Source organism: Giraffa tippelskirchi, chromosome 13 (genome assembly GCF_054371585.1).
Source record: "Giraffa tippelskirchi isolate mGirTip1 chromosome 13, T2T-mGirTip1v1.2.pri, whole genome shotgun sequence".
Lineage (NCBI taxonomy): Eukaryota > Metazoa > Chordata > Mammalia > Artiodactyla > Giraffidae > Giraffa > Giraffa tippelskirchi.
This window is the reverse complement of record NC_137287.1, coordinates 112,277,390-112,295,785: the sequence shown is the minus strand read 5'-3', so window position 1 is coordinate 112,295,785 and position 18,396 is coordinate 112,277,390. Positions and strand designations below refer to the sequence as shown.

Genomic DNA, 18,396 nt, shown 5'->3' with positions numbered 1-18,396 from the left:
TCAGGCCTTCTGAGCACTAGCTGCCTGGACTCCTTACAATAAATACTACACTTTCCTTCACCACCATCAACAGATGTCAGGTATCAGTAGACTGGCTTTACTGCACACAGGTAAGAGAACCCAAGTTTGGTTCAGTACCAGGACTGTGTCCCCCAGTATAGACCACCAGAATGAATCAGCTGACACTCTCTGCTGTCTGTAGGTCTTGGGGAAGAATCCGGGCTGTGCTCACTTTTGGTACTCTGGCCAGAGTGAGTGACAAGCCAGGATCAGACTATGGGCCCAAGCCTGTCCGCTGGTCTTGGTGATGGAGCTGAGATAGGATCAGTGCCCCTCGCTGCATGCTGGAGATGATTTCCGAGCCTCTCCCGTGGAAGGCATTTACAGCAGCCACAAGAGCTCTTTCTCCCACTTAGTTCTCAGCAGGTAGTATCAATGCTGCTTTTCTCTTCCTAGTTGAGCCAGTGTTTCTCCACAGGGAGTGCTATTTTCATAAATCTGTGTTTTTGGATCACCCATAATTCCAGGCCCTGCTTTTGACTTATCAAAAACAGCCAGTGGGTCCCTCTCGGGGGGCACAGTGACTCAATCATAGGCACAGCTCTTCCTCCCCTGGATAGGCAGGAACTTCTCCGCCCCTCACCCCCTCTCTGTGACTAAGGACAGGAGCAGCTCTCCTCCTGGTCCAGTCAGGGCTACACTGAAAATTTTCACATGGAATAAACGTTTTGCTATGACTCACACCTTGGGACAGACATACTCCTTCACTAGGAACATCTGCTGGGCTGCAGTGTGTCAGGCGCTGTTGGAAGTGCTGGAGATATAGAAAAGAGTCTGGTGAGGCAAATGCCCCTGGGATCACATGGTCAGATGGGGGAGGCATTCCAGCTCACAGTGTGCCAGGCTCAACACTCAGAGGGAGAGGGTGCTTGAGAGCCAACTCAGAGCTGGACTTCCTGAGTTCAAAACCAGTCTCTGCCCCCTTAAAAGCTCGGTGACCTTGGGCAAGGTACTTAACCTTTCTGAGCCTCAGCCAGCTTCCATGAATCTGAAAACAGAGGTATTCACATCAAGTGCACAGAACAGTGCCTGGATTTAAAATAGGAATCATTGGTAAATGTATCCACCCTTTGGAAGAGGTCAAGGGCCTAAGACAAGCAGAATGATCCCAGTTAGCAGCTCTGCTTGTGTGCAAGAAGCTACATCCTCAAGAAACAGGAAAGGGGCGACACCCTCCCACTCAGAGAGCAGTTGCTAAATTCACCAACAGCAAAGGGATATGACTGAGACCCACAGATGGGTTGGTAGCGGAAATACTCAGGCTGTGCATGCAAGTGCCCTGGAGTTCTCAAATCAAGAGGAGTCCTAGGAATATGCAGAATGCCTGCTCAGTGTGGAGACAGGGGCTCAGAGCTGTTCTGTGGGCAAAGGTATAATGAGCTGCCCACCACAGGCTGGTGGAGGGACACAAAGGCATCTGACTCACAGTGATGAAATGGAGGGAGCACCACACCGGGAACACCAGCCAGACCTCTGCTGTTGCTCCCCAAGGGACGATGCTCTCCGTTCCCCTGGGAACCACCTCCCTTTCCTAGAGGGTACTTGAGCTCTGAAACCCAGGATGCAGTCTCCAAGTGATAGGATGTCAATCTCTCTTTGAGATTCTGCTTTTAAGTCATTTGAATATATATCCAGGAATGGGGTTGCTGGATTATATGGTAGTTCTATTTTTAATTTTTTTGAGGAATCTCCATATGCTTTGCATAATGGCTGCACCGATTACATTCCTGTGTACAACGTGCTATCTTTGCTTTTTTTTTGTTAAACAATAGCCATCCTAATAGGTGTGAGATGATGTCTGACTGCGGTTTTGACTTGCATTTCCCTGATGATTAGTTATGTTGAGCATCTTTTCACGTCCCTGTGGCCATTGGTATATCTTCTTTGAATGTCCATTCAAGTTCTTTGTCCATGCTTAAATTTAGTTATTTGGGGTTTTTGCTATTGAACTGTAGGAGCTCCTTATACAGTTGGTATATTAATGCCTTATCTGATACAGTCTGAAAATACTTTTTCCTTTCATTCTATTGTTTCCATTATTGTGTAGCTCTTTAATTTTATGTAATCACATTTACCTAGCTTTGCTCTTGTTACCTGTAGTTCTGGTTTCATATTCAAGAAATCACTGCCAAGACCAATATCATGAAGATTTTCCCCTATGTTTTATTCTATGAGTTTTATGGTTTTAAGCCTCGTGTTTGTCTTTAATCCACCTTGAATTGACTTTTGTGTATAAGTATCCAACTTCATTTGCATGTGGATATCCAGTTTTCCCAACATCATTTGTTGAAGAGACTATCCTTTCTCCATTGTGAATTCATGGCACTCTTAGCAAACATCCATGTATACAGCTGACCATATATGCATGGGTTTATGTCTGGGATCTCTATTCTTTTCCACTGCCCATATGTCTGTTTTTACATCTGAACCACATTGTCTTCATTACTATTGTTTTGTAATGTAATTTAATATCAGAAAGTGTGAGGCTTCCAGCTTTGTACTTCTTTCTCAAGATTGATTTGGCTACTCAGGATCCTTTATGGTTCTATATGAATTTTAGGAGTATTTTTTCTATGTCTGAAAAAAATTCCAATGGGATTTTAATAGGATCTGCATTAAATCAGTAGATCCCTTGAATAGTATGGACATTTTAACAATATTAAGTCTTCTGATCCATGAACATGGGATATCATCCCATTAACTTGTGCTTTATTTGCATTCTCATCTACAATGCAGCATTATTAGCAATAGCAAAGATGTGGAAGCAACCTAAATGTCCACTGATGAATGAATGAATGAAGAAAATGTGGTATGTAGATCCAAAGGAATGTTACTCAGCTTTTTAAAAAATGAAAGCCTCCTATATTCAACAACATGCAAGAACCTGGAGGACACTACGCTCAGTGAAATAAGCTAATTACAGAAGACAAATATTGTAAGATTCTATTTATATGAAGAATCTAAAATAGACCAACAGAAGCAGAGTAGAATGGTGGTTGCCAGAAGCTGGGGTAAAGGAGAAAGAAAGAGTTCCTATTCAGTGAACAGAAAGTTTCAGTCAGGCAAGATGAATACCTTCCATACATCTGCTGTACAACCATGTGCACATAGATGACAGTATTGTATATTCAAAATTTTGTTAAGAGAGTAGATCACATATAAAGTGTTCTTATCACAGTTTAAAAGGGGGGGGGATCAAAGTATCTAAACAGATATTTCTCTTAAAAAGATAGGAAAATGGCCAATAAGCAGGTGAAAAATGCTCTCATTAGCCATCAAGGAAATGCAAATCAAAAGCATAATGAGATACCACTTCACACCCACCAGGATGGCTATACTCAAAAAAGGCAGATAATAATAAGCACTGGCAATGATGTGGAGAAACTAGAACTCTTATACATGGTGGGGATCAATGTGAAGCGGTGCAACCACTCTGTAAAACAGTCTGGTAGTTATTCAAAGAATTGGCCACAGAGTTACAATATAACTCAGCAACTCCAATCTGGGAAAATACATACTCAAGAAAAATGGAGCGAGAAATGAAAACATACATCCACGTAACAATGTGTACATGAATGTTCGGAGAAACATTACTCGTAATAACCAAGAAGTAGAAACAATCCAAATGTCTGTCAACTGATGAATGAATAAATTGTGGTAGAGTCATAAAAGAGAATATTATTCAATAAAAAATAATGAAGTACGGATAATGCTATGAGATGGCTAAACCTTGAAAACATTATGCTCAGTGAAGAAAGGCATTCAAAGGACTGACTGTTATATGATTCCATTTATGTGAGATGTCCAGAATAGACAAATCTACAGAGATAAAAGTAAATTAGTGGTTGCCTAGGGCAAGGAGAGTAGGGAGGAATGGGGAGATAACTGCTAATGTGTATAGGATTTCTTTTTGAAGTGATGAAAATGTTCCAAAGTTGATTACGCTGATGATTGCCCAACTCTACAGATATACTAAAAATCATTGAATTGTATATTTTAAATGGATGAATTGTATGATATATGAATTATATCTCAATAAAGCTATTTTTTAAAAATTCAGTGGAATGGAGGTGCTTGTTTAAAAATCAGGATTTCTGGGCCACACAAAAATATTTACTTCATGTTGAGGCTCGGAAATCTGCATTTTTGGCAAGCTAAGATTTCAATACACTTTGAGAGCTACTGCCCTAGGAACCCGGAGAAGGCAATGGCACCCCACTCCAGTACTCTTGCCTGGAAAATCCCATGGACGGGGGAGCCTGGTAGGCTGCAGCCCATGGGGTTGCTAAGAGTCGGATACGACTGAGTGACTTCACTTTCACTTTTCCCTTTCATGCAATGGAGAAGGCAATGGCAACCCACTCCAGTATTCTTGCCTGGAGAATCCCAGGGACAGCGGAGCCTGGTGGGCTGCCGTCTATGGGGTCGCACAAAGTTGGACACGACTGATGCGACTTAGCAGCAGCAGCCCTAGGAACAGGGGAAATATTTTTTTTTCAGTTAACTGCACTTAGGCCCTGGGGGCTGATTCTTTATTTTATAGAAGTAGCTTCAGATTTTCTTTAAGAATTCTATTTATGAAACTTGCCTTCAGCCTGGCAGAAGTTATTAAGGTGCTAACAGAGGGCTTTTACAATTTTAATTAGAAACAGGCAGTGGAGCTCATGTAAAACTTTCCTATTGACTTGGAAGAAAGGTCCCTGTTCTCCAAAGAACAGCCCAAGAGACAAGGGAAGGGCCTTTTGGAACCTACTGAGAACCTACTGCCTTCTGGAAGCTTCAACATCACCCTCATACCTGTGAGGTGGACACTGTCTGGCTCAAACAATTTAAGAGTCTAATTCCAAGCCACAAAAATCAGCAACCATTTCAGTTATATTTTGCTGCATTAAAAGCTACCCTAAAACTTAGGGGCCTAAAACAACTATTTTATTATGCTCATGTACTCTGCGGATCGGGAATTAGGCAGGGCAGAGGGAGGGTGGCTTATCTGTATTCCTTCATGTCCAGGTGTCCTGAGTTTCCTCACAATATGGCAGCTTCAGTATTCTTATGTCATGGTTGAGGGAACAAAATGTGACTATCCCAAAAGAACCAGGGGAAAGCTCTATCTCCCCTTGTGACTTGCCCTCGGAAGTCACAAAGCATCACTTCCATCCTACTCTGCTGGTCATCCAGTCACAAAGTAAATCTGGGTTCAAGGAAAGGGGACAGACTCCACTTTAATATGAGGACCATCAGAGAATTTGCAGGCACATTCTGAGCCTATATCTGGGCTCCTCCTCAAGGTTCAGGAAGAACTGACTTTTCCCATAAGAAAAATATGTCTGATTTTTTATTATGAACTGTATTAGTCAGGGGTTCATCTTTTCATGAAATTAAAAGACACTTTCTCCTTGGAAGAAAAGCTATGACCAACCTAGGCAGCATATTAAAAAGCAGAGACATTAATTTGCCAACAAAGGTCCATCTAGTCAAAGCTATGGTTTTTCCAGTAGTCATGTATGAATGTGAGAGTTGAACTATAAAGAAAGCTGAGCACTGAAGAATCGATGCTTTTGATCTGTGGTGTTGGAGAAAACTCTTGCGAGTCCCTTGGACTGCAAGGAAATCCAACCAGTCAATCCTAAAGGAAATCAGTTCTGAATATTCATTGGAAGGACTGATGCTGAAGCTGAAACTCCAATACTTTGGCCACCTGATGCAAAGCACTGACTCACTGAAAAAGATCCTGACGCTGGGAAAGATTGAAGGCGAGAGAAGAAGAGGATGACAGAGAATGAGATGGTTGGATGGCATCACCGACTCAATGGACATGAGTTTGAGCAAGCTCTGGGAGTTGGTGATGGACAGGGAAGCATGGCATGCTGCAGTCCATGGGGTCGCAAAGAGTCAGACATGACTGAGCAACTAAACTGAAGTGAACATCATTTTCTTACCTCCCTCAGGGCCTACAATGAAGCTGGCCCTGCCCAGCCTCTGAGTTGCTTCTTAGAGAGAGGATCTAGGAGTGAGTCAGAACTCTGAGTCTCAACCTATAAAACCCAGAGAGCAGACTGGAGAGCCCAACTCCTGCTGTCTTCCTCTCCCATGCAGATTTGGGAGATCTTGAAGCCCTCATTCCCACCTCCCTTTCCATCCCATCTTCTCCAGGGCAGAGCCTTCACTGCCTAAAGTCTGTACCAAGAGATCAAGACTAGGAAGGTGAGGTAGAGGAGAGATGGATAGGGAGCTGACTCATTAGAAAAGACCCTGCTGGGAAAGATTGAAGGCAGGAGAAGAAGGGGACGACAGAGGATGAGATGGTCGGATGGCATCACTGACTCAATGGACATGAGTTTGAGCAAGCTCTGGGAGATGGTGAAGGACAAGGAAGCCTGGTGTGCTGCAGTCCATGGTGTCGCAAAGAGTTGGACACGACTGAGCAACTGAATAACTACAACAATAACTGCACTACTTTGCTGTCCACCACAAACTAACACAGCACTGTAAATCAGCTACACTCCAATAAAACAAATTATTTAAAAAAAGACTAGGAAGGTGATATCAAGCCCTGCTTTCCTTGATACTAAAAGGTAATAGCCATGGATTTTAAGATGAGCCTCTAGGACCCAGTGTCACTCAGGAAAGACAACAGACAAATTTCCCAGGATAATTGATTAAGAGTAGCTGTTTAACTGTAGCCTCAATGTTCAGGATCTTGTCCTTATCCATAACTAAATGTTGTGGCCATCCCTTAAGGCTAGATTCTTCATTCACCAAGCTTACAGTAAGTTGATGCATATACCCAGATGCCAATATTTAAATTCACCATGAGAAGTGCAATGGCTAAATCAACCATTATCTATCCATAGGGAATCTGTAGGGGAAGCCAATTCATCACCAGACAGTTGTCATGTGATTTGGACTCAATGCAAGTGGAGCTGGCTATGCGACCAGAGTAAAGTGACAAGTTGGATGGAGAGAGTCTGATGGCCTGTCTCCCAAGGAAGTGCTTATCTCAGCAGCAAACTCTCTGACAGGACAGACAGCAATCCCCCAGAGGCAATCACATATCCTCAGACAACAGCCTCCAGGGCTCCCTGTTTGCTAGACGGGCTGATTCTAGCCCCTCACCCTTACTCCACCCCATCAAGTTAATACATTTTTTTTTAGATGTGGCAGTGTCCCCCACTGAGCTGAACCAAAGATCTTTTCCCATCCCTGGTCTATATGACACTATGTTGTTGGTTTTTTGTTTTTGTTTTTTAATTGGAGTGTAATTGCTTTACAATCCTGTGTGTTAGTTTCTGCTACTGCTGCTAAGACTCTGTGTGACCCTATGGACAGCAGCCCACCAGGCTCCTCTGTCCCTGGGATTCTCTAGGCAAGAATACTAGAGTGGGTTGCCATCTCCTTCTCCAGTGTTAGTTTCTACTGTGCAGCAAAGTGAATCAGCTATACATATACATATATCCCCACTGTTCTGGATTTCCTTCCCATTTAGGTCAATACTGAGCCGAGAGTTCCTAGTATCATTATATATTTAATGTAGGGCTTCCCTGCTGGCTCAGTAAGAGAGAATCCACCTGCCAATGCAGGAGATGTGGGTTCGATCCCTGGTTGGGGAGATTCTCTGGAGAAGGAAATGGCAACCCACTCCAGTATTCTTGCCTGGGAAACGCCATGGACAGAGGAGCCAGGCAGGTACAGTAAATGGAATTGCAAAAGAGTTGGACACAACTTAGTGATGAAACAAAACAATTTAAGGCAATCTCACTAAGGGCTTTCTTGATCTTGGCCAGTTATTTTTTCACACTAAGCTTCCATTTCCTCCTGGAGAAGCCGGGTAGGGCTGATTTAAGAATTAGCTCACATGGTACAGTGCAGGGCCTCGCTCACAGGAGGCACTCAGTAAATGGGAGCCAGTGATTCCACGTGATACATGACTGACAGTATCAGATACCCCAGCTCATTTTGGGGATATGAACTGCCATCCCTGGCTGCCATGGTGGCCCCAGAGGAAATGAGTCCCTTAGGCATGTTTCTCTGGCTGCAGGCGAGCCAGGCACCCTGGGTGTACCCCCTACCCGTTCCCCCACCCTCCTCCCCCCAGACACACACCCTTTCATATGACAACCTTTTCAGTGTGTACACGTAACCAGCTGTGTTCCTCCTCAGCCTAACAAAACAAATTGATCAAGAGTCAATACAGGTCCTAATTACAGGCTCTGCACTGGAAGATTGATGGTGGAAGATGAAGAGGGAAGCAAAGGCCCTTGATGGGCGCCTGTAATGAGGTGTCACTGGTCCCCACTGTAAGTCGTTTATAAACATGGTCTCCCGTCTGCGGCTGTCAGCATCCCCGCCAGAGCTTAATGAGCTGCTCCTTCCTGCCCCGGGGTTAATGTCAGAAGCTGATCATGTTTTCTGCTGCAAGAAGCACTGCCTGATGGTTGGTGAGTTTCATCTACAAATGTCCCCGTTCTCTCAGGAAATGCTTTTCCCAAAACTCCTGGCAAGGACAGGCACAGAATTTCCCATCAGGCCTCTCAACCTCCAGCAAGTGCCACTGCTGAATTCTCCACTGGCAGCTTCTTGCCTTGGCTTGGGTGGATTCAGGAGATGTGTGTCAGGCAAGCCTGGAGTTTGGGTCTAGAAGAGAGGTGGTTAAGAAGGGAGGCTTGGCATTTAACTCTGTAGGTTTGGATTATGGCTCCACTATTCGCTAGTTACATGACCTATCTAGGTCTCAGCTTCCTCATCTGTAAATTGGGAGCAAAAAGAGATAAAAGAAGGCCCTTCCATTTGAGGCAGTGGCACTGAATGCTGTGTCTCAACACCCTGGCTGTTACCAGCTGAAGCTAATAAACAGTCAATGGAATTGGAGAGACCCCAGATCAAAAGACCATCCATAGACCTAACTGAAGGGTCTGTCTTGACCAATACACAGCAAGACTTACATTAACTGACCATGTACAAACCAACAGATGCATTCTGTCCAATCCAGGGTGCAAATGGCAATTCCTAATTTACATAATAACAAACTTCCCTTCCCTAACACATAAAATTCCTTGACATCTTCCCTTCCAGAAGCCACCTGATGAATTTCCTCCACTGCATGCCTTCCCTTGACAAATAAGTCAACTCAGTGCTCAACCTTCTAATCATGGTAGTAGCCCTTGTTTTTCCTTTAATAACACCTCTTTCATTAACAGTACTTTCTCATGTAGGCACAATAAGGTTCCCCAAAGATGTCCATGTCCTAATCCTCAAGATACGCATGTCAAGTCACCTAACAAAGGATAATCAAGACGGCAGATGGAATTAAGCTTGCTGATATCAGGATAAACAGATTAGCCTGCATGATCCTAGTGGGCCCAATGTAAACACATGCATCTCTAAAGGGGGAAGAGGGAGGAAGGAGAGAACCAAAGTGTTGGCAGCTGAGGAGAACTCAACTGATATCACTGGCTTTGAAGATGGAAGGGGCCACGAGCCAAGAAATGCAGGTGCCCTCCAAAAACTAGTGATGGCAAGGAAATGAATCTCCCCTAGAGCTTCCAGAAAAGACAGGCCTGCCAACACCTTGATTTTAGCCTAGTGAGAATCAGACTCCTGAGATCCAGAATCGCAGAACAGTAAGTCTGTGCAGTTTTAAGCCATTATGTTTCTGGTGCCTTATCACAGCTGGCACGGGAGATGAATACGAGTATCCCCCTCATGGGGTTTTTGGTGATCTCTGTACAGGTAAAGTGCTCAGGCCCATGCCTGGAAAATACTAAATATTCAATTAATATTACTAAGATTTTTAATAATTCTCATCAATTTCTTCATTATAGAGCTTCCCACCTCTTCTCTCCCTCTGACCATTCCCACAGCTCAACCCCAGTCAATGCAGGTGACCTTTCCTGAGCAATTCCTATGACCAGGCACCTGGCCCAGCACTTGGCATGTGCCCTCCTCTGAGGGTGAGTGTTCTGGAGTCACCCTCTCTAGAAAACTAGACCAAGTCTGGGCTTCAATGATGTTAAGAGCCCAGTGACAAATCATCAGCCAACTGGAGTATCTGAAAGAACATCATCAATTACACTCACCCCACCCTCCTCCAAGCACAAGCATGAGGCACCACTCTGTGAGGCTCTCCCACTATTGTCTGCCAGGGGAGCTGAGCTGGCCTCTCCTCATCCTGACTCCCAAGCTCTCGGCTCATCCCCTCCCTTCAGAACCAACGGCCCCATGATTTCTTTATTCATCTGCCTCCTTGTTTGACTATGACCATGTGATCCCCTGGAGAAGGGACAGGCTACCCACTCCAGTATTCTTGGGCTTCCCTTGTGGCTCAGCTGGTAAAAAATCCAACTGCAATGCAGGAGACCTGGGTTCGATCCCTGGGTTGGGAAGATCCTCTAGAGAAGGGAAAGGGTACCCATTCCAGTACTCTGGCCTGGAGAATTCCATGGACTGTATAGTCTATGGGGTCGCAAAGAGTCAGACATGACTGAGCGGCTCTCACTTTCAGGTTAGTCACAGTACCGCCTTGCCCTGACACGCAGGTGTCAGCAAGTCTTTGTTGCATGGAGGGGGAAGGTATAGATCATTTTTATTTGTTCCTTGAAAGAAGCAGGAGCTCCCAACACTCATGCTTAGATCAACAGCCTGGGCTCTTCCAAAGTCCTTGCCAGAGCCAGGACCAGGGTGAAGCAAGAGAAGAACCCAGGGCTGACCCTGCACTGGGACAGACTCAAGAGTGAGCACTCATGATATCTGACATCCTGGTGTCCCAGCCCTGCCCACTGCAGTCAGGTACTGGGTTACCAGCCACTGTTACTGGAGCTTGAAGAAAATCTCATTACATGCCTTAATGATAAATCAGTTATCCAACATCACTGAGAGATGATGAATTTAGCCTGGATATTGGTAAGGGTAATGCTAGGCTGTGATAACGGGCTTCCCAGGTGGCGCTAGTGGTAAAGAACCCACCTGCCAGTGCAGGAGACATAAGAGATGCAGGTTCAATTCCTGGGTCAGGAAGATCCCCTGGAGAAGGAAATGGCAATCCACTCCAGTATTCTCTCCTGGAGAATCTTATGGACAGAGGAGCCTGATGGGCTACAGTCTATGGAGTCGCACAGAATTGGACACGTTGAAGCGACCTAAAACACAGGCTGCGATAACAAATTTATCCTGAAATTTTAGTGGCTTAACACAGCAGCTGATTTCCCACTCACATGCCATGTCCATAATACCTCGGTGAGGGGCTCTGAGGGGTCTAGAGAAGTGATTCTCAAACCTTGGCATGCAGAAGCATTAGCTAGGGCTTTTGTTTAAAATTCAAGTTCTTCATCCCTAACCCCCAAGGTTCTGATTTGGTAGGTCTTGGGAAAGCCCAGGCAATTTTTTTTCACATTCGCCAGGTAATTCAGAAGCAGGTGCTCTGTGATCCAGCCAGATAAGCCTTTTCCACCACAAATGGGTAGAAGCTGGGCCACAAATGGCCTGACCCCTGAGTACTCTGAGGTCATTGCCCCTCACATGGATCCACTAAAAGGGTTGGAGTTTTAGTAACCTTCCTGAAGCTACAGACTGGGATGGGCTGGTCTTAAGCGGGGATGGCCATTACTGGGTATTCTCAGTGGGTAACTGTAGTCTAAGGCATGGAACACCTGTTATAAAGACAACTGTAGTTAGTGGGGGAGGGGGCCGCCCATCCCCAGAGAGCCCGACACCACACCATGGGCATCTCTAAGTCAGGAGGGCTGCAGCACTGGACAGGGCAAATTCTGTAGCAAGAGCTTTTGTGAGTTGGAAGAGAATCCAGAATTGAGTAGAGTTGAAAACAGTGACTGACGATAAAGCCAGTCTGCAAGGCGGAAGGCAATGACCCCCAGGGTGGGGTAACCCCATTTTGTGCAACATAGGCAGAAATGTTTCTCAGCAGCTGGTATGAGAAAGAACTCGTTCATAACCAGGGGTCTCCTGTGTTGAAAAGCAGTTCTGACGGGCACCTTGGGGGTCGAAGTGAGCAAGATACCAGGGGACAGGCAAACATGGAAATGATTCCAAATAACCAAAAATAAAATAAAAGGAAAGGGAAGGAGAAAGGCTGAGGGAGACTCCTGGCAGAAAATGAGTGGGAAGAGAATCCAAGTATGCTAAAAAAAAAAAAAAAAAAGAGAGAGAGAGAGTTTCTGAGATGGTTTGCTGCGTGTATGTGCTCAGTTGCTCAGTCATATTTGACTCTCTGTGATGCCATGGACTATAGCCCGCCACGCTCCTCCATTCATGGAATTTCCCAGGCAAGAATACTGGAGTGGGTTGCCATTTCCTACTCCAAGGGATCTTCCAGACCCACGTATCGAACCCACATTTCTTGTGTCTCATTGGTAGGCAGATTCTTTACCACCACACCACCTGGGAATGAAACCACATCCTTGGTCTTACCTCCAGAAAAACCTCCACTGCTCACCCATGTTGGGCAGGGTGGGTTTTCTTTTGGTGGGGGGAGGGGGGTAAGGGAGAGGTGGAAATCTCCCACCTCGGAAAGGCTGAGCCCTGTGTCAAGAGTGCAGATCCACAGGCAGCGAGCCATTCTCCCTGCTCCACTCTGGGCTACGCTGCAGTTAGAGGCTCTGGCCCCTCCAATGGTTCTGGAAGGACTCCCAGACCTGCCTGAGCACAGCAAGAGGCAGTCACACCTGGAGATGCCAATGAAGCCGCCCCAGTTTCTGGCAGGACTGAGAGGGACAGGGGTGATTAGCCAAAGGCTATGCCTGCGAGGACATGTGTGTGACCCAGTAAGTGGGCTTGATGCCATGTGCAGGTGAAGTGGCCCCTGGGAGCTCTCCAAATATCGGGGGCCAGGTGAACTTACGGGGCTTGGAGCTAGTGCACACGCAAGAAGAAGCTGGGAGCCGGGGTAATTTGGATCATGCCTCTAACCTAAACAATTGGCCATGAGAATAAATGTATTAATAATAATAGTAGTAATCAATGCTTATGTAGACCTACTAGATACATGTCTTATTATCCACCCCCACAATAATTTATGACTTAAGTATATTATTGCCCCCATTTTGTGGAAAAAACCCTGAGCCCAGGGAGAGCGAGTTTCTCAGGGGTACACAGCCTACGGGAGCAAGCCCATCACTCGAATGTGAGCAGCGTATCTTCAATTATCTATGTTCTAAACCACTACCTTCTGATATATGCAAAAGTGCTTTATTAAATAAATAAATGTTGCTGAGCCATGTTACGTATCACAAGGCTCCCGAATGTCTAGACAAGAGATATTAAAAGATAAGAAAGCAAAAACCAACCCTTCGCTCTTAAGGACTTTCAGAGAGTTTGAGAAATTTTTGACTTAAAGAAACCCCCACCTCGCCTGCAACCTTCCCCTGAAGTGGGCAAAAATGTTCACCAGGCCCAACATCTCTGCCCTGTTTCATAATAATAATAATTGCCATTCCAGGCACTTCTCTTTGGCAGATTTTTAAAAAAGCAATCAATCCTTAGGAATTGCTATAAACCAGATCAAGCATTGTTTATACTCAGGAAATCACAGAACTGGGCAAAGACGACAAAAACAGAAGTCTGGAGGGTCAGTACTTGAGCTTTTTCAGCACCAAGAATCAGTAAATAGAGATAGTCTCAGTTAAAGAGGGAAAGTGAGCACAAACCAATACAGAGGTCAGCAGGAGATGCCAAAAAGAATATGAGTTGAGTTTCAGAAGCTGAGGATCCCTCCTGAGCACAGCCAGGAGGAGGAGAAGCAGCTGCAAGCAGTCTGGCCCAATCTGTAGAGCCCCGCCCACTGGAAAGGCCCTGGTCCCAGGTGCAAAGGCTCTGCCCAGCATCTGAAACACCACACTGAAACGCCTCCTTCAGGTACTCAGGGCCCAAAGATCAAAGCAGCCCAGGCTTTGCCTGCACCATAGCCAAAGACCCAGCCCCCTGGAGGCATGTGATGTGTCCCGCCAGCTCCACCAGGGGAAGGAGATGGCATGGGAACATCCCCGGCCTGGTGTGAGAAAGGCTTTCCTGATTTCCGTGTCTGCAATTCATCTTTGTTGATATGTTTATGTCAGATCTTGATCATCACACTTGCCTATAATTTAGGCTGTTTTCCTTCCAAACACACTAAATACATGTTATTACTAAGAAATTGAGTTCTCAATTTACACTGTTTTGCACTCATTTCATAAAACATCTTGGTGACGTTTCAGTGTGAACCACAAAGCCAACCCTGAGAGTGTTGGATCTGGACCACGAAGGAAGCCAGCAGACATCCTAAGGAACTCCTTGAGAGATGCTCAGATCTCTACAGTCATCTTCAGGTCCATAAATGCTAGGAACCACAGACAAAGGCAAGAGGGGCCTTTGTTCAACGTTAAACAAATCCAGATAAGCAGACCTCAGGCCAGCCCATCCTGACTGCCAAACCCCCCAACAGTCTACCCTGACTTCCATATTCTGTCCTGGCTATCTTCCAAGGCTGAACGCTCTCACACAACCCATCCCTCCTTCTGTGACAAGGTCTAAAGATGTCTCTTGTGCTATCTTTCCCTTGAAGAATGGAGCACTTGGACTTTAACTAGAACAGCAACAAATCTCCTCTGGAGACTGTGCTCTCAGAAGCAAAACACAAGGCAGACTGATCCCAGGCAACCAAGTCTCTCCAGTCAGACAACTCCCCCCGTCATCCCCCCACACCCTGAAAACACAGCAGGACTCCATACCTGGGCGGAGCAGGGGTAGAAGGGTACTTTAGTGAGCCATGGAAGCCTTCCTAGCACTCAGTGCGAATCCCACACTCCTCTCCACCCAAGTTCACCGCCACTTCCCGCTGAGTACCAGAACCAGATTCTCCCCCTGGGGCCCTCCATGTTTGCCCTAGCTCCATCTCTTCCTGCTCCCATGCATTTGCCTTAAGGCAGGTGCCCTTCCACCGCATTCCACCTTACTCATCCTTCCAGGACCCGCTCAAACTTCTCCTCCACAGTTCCCTCTGGCATCCCCTACCTACCCTGTGAGGCCTGGTGATGATGCGGTGAGTGCAAGCAGACAGAGCGCTCAGAAGGGTCCATCAACGTTAGCTCTGGTGGCCGGCAGCCCCCTTCCCTCCCGGAAGGCAGGGCCACGCCTCCCACGCCACCGCAATCCATGTCTCGCCCAGCATCCCACCTGGTCGCAACAGCTGAACCGAGTCAAACCGCAATCACCCACCTCAGTCTTCCTCCAAGCCACGCGCCTCCAGCCAGCAGGAATATTTTTGCCAAACACAGTCAAATGACACATCTTCACGTACCAAGATCCCAAAAATCACAACAGTTTATCCATCTCACTCCGTCGTGCATTTCACAGGTGGGGACGGAGGAGCAGAGAGGCCAAGAAACTCCCCGGGAGTCCCATGGTAACTACAGGTCCTCTCTGCCTGACTGTCCCGACGGGAATGGCCGCCCTTGTCTGTTTCTCCCTTTCTGCTCCAGTCCTCGCTCCTGGGACGTTGTTGGGCGTTGCTCACAAACCAGGGGGTGATGTTTGGTGCCGAGCTCCAGCTGATGGCCGCCTCTCAGCACGCGAGGAGCAGAGCGCTTATGAGAGGCTCTTCCTTCTGGTGGGAGGGTCCTCTGTGCCCGCCCCACATCACTGGCTGCGGCTCTGGGCCCAGAATCCCCTGCAGGTTGGGCTGCATCCGCGCTAGGGGTCCGCTCCACGTGAACTCTGCACCAACTCGGGGCTGGGCGGTCAGCGGCGGGTTCACATCTGCCAACTCCTTTTACCCTCACAGCCTGCACAGCAAGGCAGCATCCCTCTCCTTTCTACAGATGACGGTGATGAGGCCAGGGGACCAGGGAGGAACCGACTTGATCCCCTTTGCACAGTTCACTCGGAGGCTCCCAAGATCCGTGTGTAAGTGGAAACGACCCATGCATTAGTGAGAACTGGATTCGCCCATCAATTCTGCTGTGTGGTTCTGGGGGAGCAATTGCCTACTGCCACAGTCAGTTTCCCATATGAACCATGAAGACTTGGTCAGAGGATCTACAAGAGAGGGTCCTTTCAGCTCTGACATCATCACAAAAAGGGCGATCCTATAGATTTGGCAACCCATAGCCACCCCCAAATGAGTCATTTCAGCTGCAGATCTAGGGGTCCCAGTCAGTTCAGTCGTGTCTGACTCTTTGAAATCCCATGGACTGCAGCATGCCAGGCCTCCCTGTCCATCACCAACTCCCCGAGTTTACTCAAACTCATGTCCATTGAGTCAGTGATGCCATCCAACCATCTCATCCTCTGTCGTCCCCTTCTCTCACCTTCAATCTTTCTCAGCATCAGGGTCTTTTCAAATGAGTCAGTGCTTCGCAGCAGGTGGCCAAAGTATTGGAGTTTCAGCTTTAGCATCAGTCCTTCCAATGAATATTCAGGATTGATTTCCTTTAGGACTGACTGGTTGGATCTCATTGCTGTCCAAGGGACTCTCAAGAGTCTTCTCCAACACCACAGTTCAAAAGCATCAATTCCTCAGGGCTCAGCTTTCTTTATAGTCCAACTCTCACATCCATAAATGACTAGGGGTCTCACTGATTCTTTATTGCCCCTTCCATTTGGTACACTTAAAAACAAAACAAAACCTCTTTCTGCTGAGTTGCAAGTTTCCTCTAGGTGCAGCTGGAGGTGTTCTCTGCCCTTCCTGGGGCACCCAGAGGATCCTCCTGTGTCCTGACCTGCACTGTCTCCTGCTTGGCTCTGACTGCAGCCCCTTTGCCTGGAGTTTCTCTTTCCTGCTTCTTTTCACTCCCTCCCAGCCTGTGGCTACCCCAGGCCTAGACCTCCTAAGGATGCACTTTTAAGTGGTCTCCAGGATTCCTGCTATTATCCATTTTTAAACCCAATCATCATCATCATTTGTAAAGCACTGTTAGAGGTGGAATGAGCACCCGCTGAGAAATCAGACACACCCAGGACGGATGCTGGGCTCTGCCACTCAGCAGCCTGGACAAGTTAGGTAGCTTCTCTGAATTTCAGTTTCCCTGTCTTTAAAATGGGGCTGATGGTACCAATCCCATGGTCGTGAAAACTATCAACACATAAAATCATACACATGCCTGGCACGTAGCAAGCTCTCAGTAAGCTTCAGCTGTGAGTCTTATGAAAGCGTTTGCTACCCAAATGAGAAGTAAGCAGATTCTCTTGATACCTCGCTCTCACAGTCCCTTGTCCTACCCAAGAGGTCATCTACAGACAGTTTCCATGTGCACCAGTGGCTGCAGGACAGTGCTGGGGAGTTAACGCCCCAGGAACAGGTGAAGTGACTGAAGAATGGGAGTTGGCTGATGCATTCCTGAGCTTCCTCACCCCAGCCCATCAATCCTGATCTGGGTTCCATCCTAACTGTCACAGTACTCCAGGGGGATGGAGCTGCAGTTACCCACAGCCAGAACCTGCTCCCCGCTATCTCCCCTCAGTCACAGTTCACCCTGCTGTCCCCGCCCCCATAAATGACTTTCACCCAAACCTTTATCTCAAGGTCTACTTTGGGAAGAACATAAACTAAGGCAGGAGGCCAGTTGAAAGAACATTCCATGGCCACCCAGTGAGGTTGGTGCTGTAATGGAGAGAACATAGAATTCAGGGCATCATTTCAGTTTAAGGGCTCCATAAAGCAACCAGTTCTGGGAGGTCCTGCTGGGAAATGGCTACATCATCCCCCAAGCACCAGCCACTTTTACCGAGTGCCTGTTTGGTAGCAGGCACTCTGCCAGGTGCTGGCAATGGTACCCAACTCCTATCCTCCAGAACTCATGCTCTGGGGGTGAGGCAAACACATAACCCCATGCATCTGTGTGGTGGCAGGAGCCTTCTCAGGGACTGGGACATGGGGGCCATGTCAGAGATGTGGCCACCAAGCTGAAGCCTGAAGGATGGATAAGCACTGGCTGGGCTGTGGGAGGGGAAGATGCAAGGCTAGGCTTGGGGGGGGTACCTCTGGGTGCTCATCTGTTAGAGCCATCTCCAGGAACGACAGATGTGGACACTATCCTCCATGATTAGGACTTGTTAGAAGTTCCGGCTCTTGGGAGCTGGTACTGAGCTCTCTTTTGGAAACAACCTAGAATTTGGACTTCCCTAGTAGCTCAGATGGAAAAGCATCTGCCTACAATGAGGAAGACCCCGGTTCGATCCCTGGGTCGGGAAGATCCCCTGGAGAAGGAAATGGCAACCCACTCCAGTATTCTTGCCTGGAAAAATCCCATGGACAGAGGAGCCTGGTAGGCTACAATCCGTGGGGTCACCAAGAGTCAGACATGATTGAGCGACTTCACTTTTCACTTTCACCATGAATTTGGAGCGTCA

General features: G+C 47.0%; 1 long non-coding RNA gene across 1 annotated transcript; it reads right to left on the bottom strand.

Moving 5' to 3' along the window:
* Nucleotides 1–1,727: 1,727 nt before the first annotated feature.
* On the bottom strand, nucleotides 1,728–15,484 carry LOC145532286 (uncharacterized). The gene is made up of 3 exons (XR_014073128.1): nucleotides 15,322–15,484; nucleotides 7,478–8,112; nucleotides 1,728–4,436 (listed from the first exon to the last, which is right to left on the bottom strand). It is a non-coding gene; the product is annotated as an uncharacterized LOC145532286 (long non-coding RNA).
* Nucleotides 15,485–18,396: the final 2,912 nt, after the last annotated feature.